The sequence below is a fragment of the Euprymna scolopes genome, chromosome 1 (genome assembly GCF_053919585.1).
Source record: "Euprymna scolopes isolate OS-2025 chromosome 1, ASM5391958v1, whole genome shotgun sequence".
Taxonomy (NCBI): Eukaryota; Metazoa; Mollusca; class Cephalopoda; order Sepiida; family Sepiolidae; genus Euprymna; species Euprymna scolopes.
In genome coordinates, this window is record NC_136482.1 from 187643822 (window position 1) to 187658133 (window position 14312).

Sequence of the window (14312 nt, forward strand, 5' to 3'; positions counted from 1 at the left end):
ATGATAATCTTGTGCACCCACCAGGAGATCAATTTCATTATTTGAGAAAGCTCTAACTTGTAAAAAGAAAAATAGGGTGTTCATGCAATTTAGCATAGATATTAAAAAACAAAGATAAAGAAAAATCTAATGTATGTGACATTTATGGAATGAAGTTGCCATAAAAGAAAATTTGCTTAATGTAATCGAGTAGCTATTTTTATTTTTTATTTTTTTTAATTTTTTTTTAGAGGAAAGCACAATTTTAGTGTGACCCATCCTAATGCAACCATCTTGGGAATTTCAGCTATGGAGAGGGGGAATCAGGGGAGCTAATTCCATGTAATTCTTCAAGTTTGCCAAATTTGACAAGATTATTTTTTAGTTTTAAATAATTTTAAGTGTTTTTTTTTTTTCAAAAAATCATTTCAAAATGTATTAATAAAATTATTAGAATTTCATGTATGTTTTGACAAACTTCAAGAATTAGATAGTTATCTCCCTTAGCGCCTTACTCTACATGACTAACCATCTTGGACATTTCAGCTATCTCGTGATGACTATGAGTCTCACTAAAATTTGATTTTTCTCTGAGAAAAAAAAAAATACTTGATCAAATTAAGCAACTTTCTTATATGAAAACTTCATTCTATAACAGACACGTACATTACAGAGCTTTTTCTTTGTTTTCGTTTTTTAATATTTTTGCTAAATTGCATAAGCGCTAAAAATAAAAGTATCACACAAAATATTAAGTATCTCTGCATCTCCAACTCTTACTTGTTGTCTTTTGGCCCAGTTGCATCCTGCTTCCTAATTCTTTGTTCAAATGCCTTCCATGTTGATGGAATGTAAATTGAACATTGTGAAATTTCATTTTGCATCGTCTGCATTCTTAGAAGTTCTATAGCAAAAATATGGAAATTCAGAATAAGTTAATAGGATCATTCGGTCTGCAATGTAGACAATTTTGTAGAAATACCAAACATTTTTCTGTTAAGAAATTAATTTTTGTTTCATAATCTTTTTGTACTCCTCCCTTATCTTGCTATTTTTTTTCCTGGTGGTTAAAAAAAATTATTAAAAAAGGATTAATAATAATGCTCTTTTTGGTAGCAAAATCTAATAAAAAAAAATTAAAAAAATTCTGAAAACATAATGTTATCCAATCATTATAAATTATGAAATTTAATTTCTATGAATATATATATATATATATATATATATATATATATCCATTTTGTTTTGAATGCTGTACAGTCAGCTGCAAACATGTATGAAACAAAATTGCACTTTATAAATAAAGGAATGAATTATTTTGAGAAACTGTTTACAAATTAGTAATTACTCAATGTTTGTTGGAAAAACGTATACCGACATTGAAAGGGATTACCCAAGTGGTCACAAAAACTTCAGGGGTTGCAAAGGAATACCCCTTACAATCACTCCCATTGGGGTCAAAATGACGGAAACAGTGAGCAACTAGTAACTGAAGTTGTGTTATCTGCTCCACAGAGAAGTTGTACCAAAGACTCGGTAGTGTAAGATCTGTAGAATAGAGAGAAACGAATAATAGGGGTTATGCAGTTTGGTCCTGAAGGTCTTTTAGTAAAAATGTGGTAGAAGCAGGGTATGAGATGGAAAACTAGGAGTAACAGGAGTTTGTGCTAACGAATCGTTAGTAAACTGTTAACTCACATTGACTCCCTTAGTCTTTTTTTTTTGCACTCAGGATGGATTATTCCCCCTGATGCTGATGCCACAACGTAAGTACTCCTCTCTCTTTCTTTTTCTCAATTGTTAAAAAACGGTTAATACAAGCAGAGGAAAATTAAAAAAAAATTGTCTCCCTAGATATCAGTGAATCTCAACTCATAGTTGCAATAGAAAACATAACAAATCGAGTACAAAATTGACTTCACAATCTAGTGGGGGTGGAGATAATTCTTCAGTCACTCTCAAAATAAATTGCATGAACATCAAATAATAGTTGAAACAAAAGGGTATAAATATGATAACCAATCAAAGAGAAGACACTGTATTAAGACAAATTCGTATTGGCCACATAAGACAATGTTTGGAGAAGATCAACCTCGATGTGATCATTGCAATCGAAGACTAACAATAAATAGAATCTTAGTAAAATTCAAAAACCTGCACAACATACCCAGCAAATATTACGAGGTAAACATCGTTTCCTAAATAAAGTTTCTTATAAAAAAAATATACAAACGTATCTAATTATAAAAAATAAACCCAGTATTAACAAAATATTAAGATTTGGCAAGAAACAAAATTAATTAACTTGCATAAAATGTTATACTTGTTACCAAGCAAACAATTTGAAAAAAATTTCAGGAGAATAGCCCAAATGATATCTTAAACAACCCAAAGAAAAAGCAAACTGATTAAAAAAAAAAAAAAAAAAAAAAAAATCAAACAAAATCACTCAAACATTTTGAGTAGTCAAATCACACACTCTAAAAAAAGTACCTTCACAAAAACGAAACTTTGTCAAAAACAGAAAGAAAACAAAAACTCTTTTTCTGAAAAAAAAAAAAATAACCGTTTTTCAATCATTATAAAGTCATACGAAGTTAAACACAAAAACATAATTCCACTCTCACAGAAGAGATGTTGCTTGGCTTTCCCAACTTTATGATAAATTTTTCATGGTATTTTTTCAACTAAGCTACAAATTCATAAGTACTCGTCTAGCTATCACCACTGCATAGAATTTTCCTTTCTTTCTGTGTTCCTGAAATCCAATATAACTTATGAACAGAACATCCCATTTGCGGAATACAATACCATGGGAATGCCTTCCTTTTGACTTATTTATCTGCTATTGGATTACCCATAATGCATTTAGCCAGTATTTGTCATATTATTAAATATAACTTAACTTTGAGATTAGTTGCTACTCATGTTTTTACAAGATGAAAGGATTTCATAAAGTCAACATACATTGTGATGTCATAATAGAGCCTATTTTTCTTCCCCATCTCTTTTAATAATTTACATAATTCGATTTCTTTCACCAGTTCTCTCATCATTCAGCTATTACTCACATTTTTCTATCTTTCCTTCTAAAACATTTGAACCATTCATATAAAGTGTGCACGGTGACAAGCAAGATAAACATCTGCAAAGATGTTTTACTAAAGAGATAATTATAGAAATTCTGTGTTAACAATTTTAACGATAAAAAGAACATTTAAAAAAATCTGACAAATAAGTAGATTTCAACAATTGTCTTTGCACCAAATTCACTGATCGTGATTTGAAATGTATCCTAATTTTAAATCCAGTCTTAATTCGTCCACACACACAAAAAAATTTTAGAATTCTTATCAAATGGCCACAATCTATAAACAGATACAATTATCTGTCTCATGTAAAAACTTCGACATTGCAAGAAAACGTACACGCATCAATAATATAAATCTCACCCGTCTGTTTAAATGAATGAATGTATGTATGTATGTACGTACGTATGTCTGCCTAAAACTTTTGATAGAGGCCACTGATTTTCATGAGATCGGTATCGTTTTGAAGCTCGACCCTTCAGACGACAAATATCGAAAAATTGGCTAAAATAATGAATTCCTTTACCCTCAACTGGGCACTTTTCTACAGGGAGGAGTCGCTTTTTTCGCATATATTTTCGAAAGTCTTCCCTTCTTTTCGATTGACTAGCCTTAATTTGAACATACGTCACTTCCGGTTTGGCGATGGGTGCAATAGCAAAGACGCCACTTTTTTTTTTTTTACGTTCTTTTCCTCCTTCACGGTATGGGTTCGAGTCTTCCTGCCTACTACCACTTTTTTTTTTTTTTTTTTGCTTAACACACACCTCCAAACACCCGGGTAACGCCGGGCATTCAGGATAGTTCCATATAAAATAAACACTACTCAAAATAACCCATGGGAGAAAATATACACTTCACGCTTAAATATCAACAAAACCTTAATACATGCGGAAAATATTTCAACCAAATTAGTTTTGGACACATTTCAACGTGATACAATTTTTTAAAAAAGAATTCTAATGTTTATTAAACGAAACATATTGAATTTATTTGTATAAATTACGTAGCTAAGTCTAATAATTTGCGTTAATTCCTCAACTCGAATTTACGGAATGGAAAATGTGATTGATTGTTGAAAAATATTCGCATCCAACATTAGTAAAAGGGAGATAATTTACGGCAAGGGAAAGAACTGTAGCAGCCAAACGCCCGCCCCCCCTCCCCAGAACTACTGTTTGAAGTGAAGTTTTCGCATTAAATAAACTTTAAAAGGTGTTACATTTTTTTTTGTAAGTTGAATAAATTAATACAAAAAAAAAAAAAAACAGGCGATTGTCAAAATTTTCCAACATCAAAAAAGGTGAATAAATAAGTCAGCCAATAACTGTTACGAAAGACAATGAAAGTTATTTTTCTTTCTACTCGGATACTTTTTTTTTAGTATTTTAAAGCGTTTTTAATTTTTATTTAACATTTTTATTTAAATTTTGTACTGCCAGCTGCCTCCAGTTACTGGAATCTGCTGAAATCTTTAGCCTCCTCCCACTTTTCGCCAAAATATTTGAGACCATAATTAACCAAGCTCTAGTCCGGCACCTTACAGATGCTAAACTTCTGACTGACAAACAATATGGATTTAGACAAGCCCGTTCCACAGCTGACATCCTCACTGTAGTCTCTGAACGTATATACCATTCACTGGACAAAGCGGGGGAGGGTAGAGCGGTAGCTCTAGATATATCTAAGCCTTTTGACAGGGTATGGCACAAGGGTCTCCTCAGGAAAATTAAATCATACAGTATCACTGGTAGATACTTAACATAATTAAATCCTTCTTAGATAAGAGAAAAATCCAGGTTGTCCTTGACGGTCGAACATCTAAACAGTGTGATATAAATGCGGGTGTGCCTCAGGGGTCTATTCTTGGACCTCTATTGTTCCTGATATTTATTAATGACCTCCCCGACAAAACTGCCTCTGAGATGGGTATATATGCTGATGACTCTATAAAAGGCATGACAGGAAAACAAATGAACACATATCTAAAGAAATGACAGAAACACTAGATGACCTCCAATCTGTAGTGGAATGGGGACATAAATGGATGGTCACATTCAATGCTACCAAAACTAAACTGGTTTCCTTCAATAATTACAAGAAACCTTCTCTGCCACCAATAGCAATGGCCAGTTACTCCCTGTCTAAGAGAACATCTTTCAACCTGCTTGGCCTAACGTTCACAGGAAACATGAGCTGGAACAATTATATTGAAAACATTGCCAGGGCTGCTGCAAAAAAGGTAGGCTTTCTCTACCGTGCTAGAAAACTACTGACATCTAAAAGTATCCTGTATCTCTATAAGGCCACCATTCACCCATGTATGGAGTATTGTTGTCACATCTGGGCTGGTGTGTCAACTACTAGTCTCTCGCTCCTAGACAAGGTTCAAAAAAGGGTCGCCAATCTGATAGGCTCTGAACTGGCATCTAAGCTTCAGCCTCTGTCCCATCGACGAAACGTTGCGTCCCTCTGCTTGTTCTACAAGTATTTTAATGGTGAATGCTCTGACGAACTGCAGACACTTGTGCCCCCACGACGCAGACACCCTCGACAAACCCGACAGGCAGCTAAATCCCACCCCCACACAGTAGAGATCCCTAGATGTAAAAGATCTTTCTACTCCAGTAGTTTCTTCCCCAGAACCGTTAGACTCTGGAATTCCATTCCAGGATCCTGCTTCCCTAACTGTACTGACACGCAGAAGTTAAAGTGTAACGTGAACCGACATCTTGCTGCCCAAATCCCTACATAGTGCCCCAGTAGTTGCTGACCCTGATAGTAGCCCCCTACACCAAAGTGGCAATGTGCCTTGTTTGGGGTGAAAATGTAATAAATAAATAAAAAAAATTTTTTTTCGTTTTTTTTCCACATTCAATTAAACAGAAAAGTGAACTTTGCTCTTTTGTTTTAGTTTTCTTTTCGCTTTGTTTTTGCTGGCGATAGAGCATTCTACCGGATGCCAAACATTCTCCCATTAGTTTAGTTACTCCAACAGAAAGATCTTTTTAAGATTCTAACCGTCCCTTTAAGTGCAATTGCTTGTATTTCTCTTGCACTTGGTTCACCGGGTATATTTCCCAGATAGGTTTTGAAATTCTTTTTCATTGGCCCGGTTGCTCCCTCTTTCCTGATGGAAAGGTAGTTATTTTCTGCTTCCTTCAGAGCTTCCATTGTTATGAGGGCGCATTCTTCTTCTGGTATATATTTCCCCACCTAGGAAACCAATGATGAATGGCGGGCAACTTGCGTTGCTTTCTTTTCCTCAGGGAGGTTAGTTTTGCTTATTCTCTCGAGTAACATCTAATTTGATGTTTTGCTCCACTGTGTGTGTGGGGGGGCGCAAAACTGTTAATAACCCTCACCCACTCAACCTTTTATTTGCCAGGAAACCGGCGTCAACTATAAAGCAAAAATAATAAACCGGTTTAAAATCCTTTGTCAGACACACGCACGAAAATGATCCAGATAAGTAGAAAAGTAACTATTATTGCCTTTGGTGTCTGTTATTTGTTAACTACTTGTTTTATTTTTTTTTTTAACGCCCTTTTTTTTTTCTCTGTCCAAATCGTCCAAAATAAAAAAAAAAAAACGTATTAGAAGAAATTCCCTACAAAACATTAGCAAAACTAATTAAGAATAATTTGGAATATTACTTGAAAATTAAGATATTGAACATATAAGGCGGTTCATATCAGTTTTTAAAGACAAAATAATAATGGAAGAGCCCAATAATAAACGAATGGAATAAAAAAATTATGAATTGTTTAAATTTAAAACAAATGCACTGAGCGCAAAACACGAATTGTTTTTAGTGAAACTTTTTTTTGAAATCACGTTTTTAAACATTTTTTTTTAAAGTCTTATTTACCACAAATAAGTCATATTGCCACTTGAATGTGAGGGCTACTATTTGGAATAATGTTTAGAAGAGTTTAGAGTATGGTGATTTTGGGGGCACATCCCAAGAAAATAAATAATTCAACACAAGCCACTAAAAAAGAAATACAACTCCATATAACGGGACAAAGAAAAATGGCGTCAAGGACGAGAGTTTATATGGAAAAGTTGTTTAAATTTGAATGTTTCTTCCCCCCCCCTTTCTTCTTCCTTGTCATGTTGTAAAATTGGAGAAAGAAGTATGTTTGTAAAGAGCTGCGCGTTGTATATGGCGGTTGTATTTTGAAATGTTTAAACTGTGCGTAGGCAACGCGAGAATAACGTCAAGGATGAGACCGCCAGATACAACACGCGGCTCTTTACAAACAGACTTCTTTCTCCAACTGTACAACATGGCAAGGAAGAAGAAAGTAGGGGGGAGGGGAGAAACAAAACAACACACTGAAGATGGAGTATACCTCTGAAATATATTTGTGATAAATTTCAAACAAGTAAAATATTTGTTTATTTTCCTAATATTACGTTGTGATTTGGCTTTCAAGCGCACTTGATGCATATTTTATTTTAAAGAAAAATAGGTTTATTATGGCAAGCCACTGGTGAATGTTCGCAGGGAGATATCGTTCTGGATTAAACCTAGCCTCTGGCCACCTCGTGCTGTCACGGTAGTTATTCTCTGTGGGAATCGTTGATACCGGGTAGGGAGATTCGATCTGGTTGGTGTCTCTCCCGGTAAGAAAAGATTTTTTCCTTCAACCCGGAAACTGTCAGAGTTCCCCAGGGAGGAGAAAGGATGAATGTGCCGCACCCCTGATTCGTCAGTATGTTGTCGAATTACACAGGGGAGAGGTATTAATTCACAAGGGAAAAGTTCCATTTGTTTTTGCTATAGGAGACTAAAGGGGGTGAGCAGCTAGATGTTTGTTCACATTACATTTAAACTTCTGCATGCTAGTTCAAGAAAACAGGAAGGGAATTCCAGTCTAGCATTTCCAAGGTAGAGACTATTAGGTTAAAAAAAACTTTCCAGCATTTAGAGACTTCGATAGTTAAGAGATGGGAGTTCGATGCTTCAGTTAGTATGCCAAGGAGGCAAAATTCTATCAAAGTACTTTTAAAATAGGCACAGAGATGCGATACTGCGGTGATGAGGCAAAGGGTGAAGCTTGGTTGATAGTGTGGAACTTATTAGATGGAAGACTGTTTTTTGAACTGCCTAAGAGAGAGACTAGCGACAGAAGCACCAGCCCAGATGTGGCAACAATATTCTACAAAACCACCATTCGCCTATGCATAGAGATATAGGATATTCTTAGGAATTAGTAACTCTTTAGCATGGTAGAGAGTCTACCTTCTTCACAGCAGCCTTGACAATATCCTCAGTGTGTTTATTCGAATTCATGTTGCATGATTTTGAAGGTTGAGCTCTCAAGTAGGGTGTTATTAGTCATTGCTATCGGTGATTGAGAAAGTTTTTTTTAATTGTTAAAGGAGATGTTTAGTTTTAATAGCATTGTTATGTTGGGCCTTTTGGCTATGATCACAGCGTAGTATTTGTGTTATGTTGTGGCGGGCAATGCCAAAGGTCTGAACGAGTATTATTATTGATTTAACTGTTAGGTAGAAAAAGTTATGCAGAGAGAATGTTTTGACAGAAAGGAGTATTTTAGTTAAAATCTAACTAAAGAATTTAGATTTATAAACAATAAAATACTACAGAGATAGTTATCTAATAAAATAGATTTAGACATTCAATTTTATATTCAATGGAATTGACCGGGTAACAAAAAAGAGTAGATTTTTAGATATAGACGAGAGAGAACGAGAACACGTCCACAAGAAATGTTTGACTTTGTCAGTCATGGAAGCATTCAACTGAGCTACGAGAAGAAGAGAGGGAGAAAGTGCTGAGAAAAACGCCCAATAGTGAAAATGAGAATAAAAGATGAAAAACAAAAAGAAGTCATGTTATTACTGTTTCACAGTGAAATGTTTTCTTGCAGTTTCCAAGAGACAAAGGGAGCCACAATCTAAGGTTAGTAGTCCGTTATCAAACGGCCATTAGGTGCTTATTTGAACCTGTCCCAACCTTGTCTATGCTGCATAAACGTTTCTGTTTGTATATGTATGCACGCCCACACCAAACATGTATAAGCACTAGACGACAGGAGCATTGGTTTTATACACCTGTTTATTTATATAGACTAGATGTGCACGAAGCATATATATATATATATATATATATATATATGCGTTACATAAACCCCACAAAACCTCATTCTACAACATTAGATAGTACCATCCATTCATATCCCCTTTCGACTACAGCTATTCCCTCATGCCTATTATAAAATATCATCAGCAAATGTACCAATCTCAGTCACAATGTTATCAAGGATTAGTATCAATAAAAGCCCAAGGATCGACTCCTAAGGCACACGCACATTAATACGTTCTTTCGAGGTACGACCATCAAGGATAACGTAGGCTTCCCTCTAGTCTAAAAATGATATGATTATATTAAGCACTAGATAATCTAGGCGATGTTGCCCGGGAAGCTTAACGTTCATGCTCCCCTCACTTTTTTGCTATGAAGTCATTGTGACATCATCTGCTGTCATACATACTGCACACACAAACACACACACACCCATATATATATATATATATATATATATATATATATATATATATATCTGCTATGACGTCATATATGACCTATAATGTGAACAAAGAAACAGAAAGGAATACGTCTATATAAACTCCTTGACATCTTTATTATAACAGATTATGCCAGTAATACCATGATTTAATTTTCATAAGACTTTCATGCCGAACCTTGTAAAATACTTTGACTTTTTTTTTACAAGGCCCGGAAGCTACTCGGGGATAAGATTTATTGCGTGTACAGTAATCAATGGGATAGTATCGTAGTAATCGTTAGTATTGGGTATTTGATAAAGCGTCTTACTTAAGGGGCCGATTCATCAGGAATTTGTTTATGTTGGACTTGAAGACATCCAAGTTGTAGTCAGTTGACTATATCAATAACTACCGATAATAATAACTAACAAGTTGTAGTCAAGTTGACTATATCAATGACTACCGCTTCAGCTTCCACTGCCTTATTCAGTGGATGGTATATGCATTCAGAGATAAGTTATCCGTAGTCGAACAGGCTTGTCTAAATCCATACTGTTGATCAGAAAAAAGTTTAGCATTACGAGATGATGGACTCACACTTAAATATTACTGACTCCAAAGTTTTTGTGAAGGAGATGAGAATAATAGCGCAATAATTGAGTGGGTAAGTTCTTTCACCAGAAACAATTATCTAGCTATCACAAAAGCAAGATTCGTCAATACATTTGTTATAGAGTTCGGAGAGAAAAGGGCCTAGCTCAAATTTAAAGGTGATGTCTAACAATATCACAAAATGATCAGTGTTCGCGAGTTGGCTCTGGGCATTTGTAACACAATCCTCAATCACTAAAGTTAGGAATAGATCAAGTAGTAGGGATTGCTGATTCTCACGATCTGAAAGATGGATGATGAACTTGACAATTTGCTTAAAGGGAATGTAATCGAAGCCGCCGTTCAGTTTCGAAAGACAAAGGATACCCCTGTAGAGGCAGCTGTATGAGTAATTGTGAGGCAAGTGTTGCGCAATCTCTAACCATACCCCTCTTGAATCGGCACTGTTTGAGGCCAATGGCAAGGAGAAGTTCAGGACGACTGGAAATACTGCTGAGATAAATGGAGAGAACACATACAGCACATGGAAGTCCTAAATAGTCACCCATTTAATACTGACAGGGTTCAACGTTACTTAACTTCAGTGATCCAGCGAGAACCAGTGTGTCAACATGATTATGCCACACATTAACTGGTAATGTATATATATATAAACATGATGCTCCAATCTATATCTGTAGAGCTCAAAAACAGAGATGCTTAATGTGGTGGAGATTGAAGTCACAAAATACATGTAATTTGTACCTAAAAGAAACTGCTGCATCTATACTGTGACTTTTTTTTTTTTTTAGAAAAAAAAACACCTAATAAAATGTCTTTGTTTGTTTTTTTTTGTTTTATTTTTACAAAGGAGTAAAAAAGATATATTTTGTTGTAACATTAACTTTGCCACTCAAATAGAAATATGTTGAAAACAGAAAGTTAAAATTTCTCTGCACTTGTAAGAAGAAAAAAAAACAAACAGAAAAAATTTGTAATTGAGTATGTTTTTACAAAAATTTGTTTAAATTCCCTCCTCCACATAAAGAAATTGTGCAATATAAACATTAAAAATGATATCAGATCATATATTTTTTGCTAGTCTGAGAGATCGGTATCATGATAACAGCACAGTATCCAGCCTGCACTGAAGGAGGAGGTAATACCTGGAAAGATGGTGTCATAACAGAACCTACACTACAGTGGGTCAAAAGATAGTGTAAATAGTCTGAAGCGGGCAAACACGAAAGCATCATTTGCAATTGGTGTAGAGTTAGTTAACGCTGAAATTAATTAGTTAACATTGAAATTAATTAGTTAACGCTGAAATTAATTAGTTAATGATGAAATTCAAAACAACAATAATCATCTAATTTATTCCCCTTCACTATGTCTGTCTCCATATTTTCAAACTATATCTCTTCCGAAACTAAAAGTCGCAGATCGGCGCTAGGGAGCTCAAATGATTGGATTTTTTTATGGATCGTTCTTTTATGGTTCTTCAGCCGATTAAAATATTTTTTAAATGCTTTTAAGCGGTCAAAATTGAAAAATCGCTATACATTTTGTACATTCATTTTTAATCAATTCTTATGCGACGGTGGTAACGTCACCAGCTTAGAATGCTACAGTTTTGCTTTAAGGTTTCGATTTTAGCTGATAGCACCCAAGCTCTACAACAGTATTGAGCACTTTCTTCAGGTTTTTATTAATTACCATTTCTACTAATATATATATATATATATATATATATATATATATATATATATATATATATATATATATGTATTCGCTTCGGTTGTTATTATGCTGTGCACTCCTAAAAAAGGAAAGTGGAATGTTCCAAGTATAAACCATGCACCCCATTAAAATGGAAAATTCTTTTTTTGTCTAAAACAACAAAAAATTGGTGTCGCTTTTAAGGCAAAGCTAATAAAAATGAATTGTTTGTTCTCCTTGGCCTTCGGGCCAAGATCAAAGTGTAGTAGCTGTTCTTCAGATGCTACATTTCAATTTCCTGTTCTCTCTCAGTGGAGTAGAAATCCTTTACGACTGAGACAATTTTTTTTCTTTTCCTTTTCTCCACGTTAAAAAAAAAAAAAAAAAACCCTGGTGTCTAAATCTGTCCCGTGGGGAGGCATTGTAAATAGGTACTAATATTTAATGTAACAAAGTTTTAATATTACAAAAGTAACTGGGAAAAATAATTTCTGATTTAATTATAAAATGCCCTGGAAATGTTCTCACTGATTAATTATAAGATGCCCTGGAAATGTCCATTCTGATTATTTTTTTCTTTGTTTACTTGCCTCCCCATAAGGGCAGAGTTAGACATGAGGTCGGTTTTTAATGTGGGTGAAACCAACTTCCCCAACAGGGGCACTCTGGTCAGTAACAAAAATAAAAAAAATGTATCGGTCATGAAGGATTTCTCCTCCATTAACCGAAGCCAAAAAAGTGTAGTGCAGCATCTGAAAAACAGATACTACACTTTGATCTTTGCCCGAAAGCCAAGAATAATAGAAAAAAGATTATTTATAAAATGCCCTGGAAATGTCCACTCTGATTAAATGTCCTTCAAATCTCCGCATTTCAGGTTAAAACATTATTACCAACTTAGATGTCATGTTGAAATTAGTACAAATTCTAACGCACCACCATCGTCACCGTCACCATCAACCATTCACCACGACCACTGCCGCCTCAATCTCCACCATAACGACCGCTGCCGCCACCACCACAGGCACCAACTCAACTGCCACATTACCTTTATCGCCGCCACAATCCCAACCACCATCGACATTAACACCATCGTACTCACCGCCGCCACCAACACAACCGCTACCATCGCCGCCGCCGCCGCCGCCGCCACCACTGCCAACACAACCGCCACTACCTCCGCCACCACCACCGCTTCTGCAATATAGCACTCATATTAAAAACAAGCAAACTCTTAGCCCTAACATACTGACCAGTTAGCTCAACGGGAAATTACAGAAAAAAAAATCGAAGAGTTTCATTTTTAATAAGAAATAAGGTACTTGTACGATATAGTACTCATATGAAAAACAAAGAAAATCTTACCTGTGACGTACATAAGTTTTTAAAACCGAAAATCATGTGAAATCATTGAGTAGTAGGACTTTTCATTGTTTTCTCATATAGGTAGAATACTGTACAAGTACCTTATTTCTCCTCATATTATTATGAAAATGAGTGGAGAGAACAGACGGGGTATAAGGAGTCGGTAACGGAAATGGCTAATGCATTTTACGATCTTAAAATCACTTATTTCATATATATTTCGAAAAGTGGAGTGTATGGTGTAATTTCGGTAATTGATGTCTAAACGTCACCGTATTTAATATTTTTTAAGAGAGGCGGGGCAATAAGGAGGCAGTCCCCAAGAATGGCTTTAGCAATTTACGATCTAAATAATCATTTTATTTCATCAAGCAAATTAATATTTATCTTATGAAATTATATATATATATATATATATATATATATATATATATATTGGATGTGATAACTAATGGCTACACATATGCAAACATGTTTCAGTGAGCACCCTGCCAGGGAAAATCACCTCATCAGGCCAAGAATATCCATGATAGTCTCGTGGATATTGTTGGCCTAATGAGGTGATTTTCCCTGGCAGGGTGGTCACTGAAACATGTTTGCATATGTGCAGCCATTAGTTATCACATCCAACATATATATTGCTCTGTATAAACATTGAGCACTCTTTGATTGACACATTTTGCTTTTGTTTAAATAATACTACCAATAATATAATCTATATATATATATATATATATATATATATATATATATATATCCTTGGAATAAAGAGTCCCTTCTATCTCCCAACTAATTTTTGTATTCCCTTATTGAATAAATGAACCAATCTATATTCACCAACATATAGCTTTGTGACTTCATTTCCCGTTCCTATTGTTCTCCTATATAAGCTCCAATGATGCTTGTTGATCTTCATATTGTCCAGAAAAGTCTTCTCTTATAGAATTGAGCTCACTCTTTTCCTCTAACGCACTAATATATATATATATATGTGTGTGTGTGTGTGTGTGTGTGCACGTATAGCCA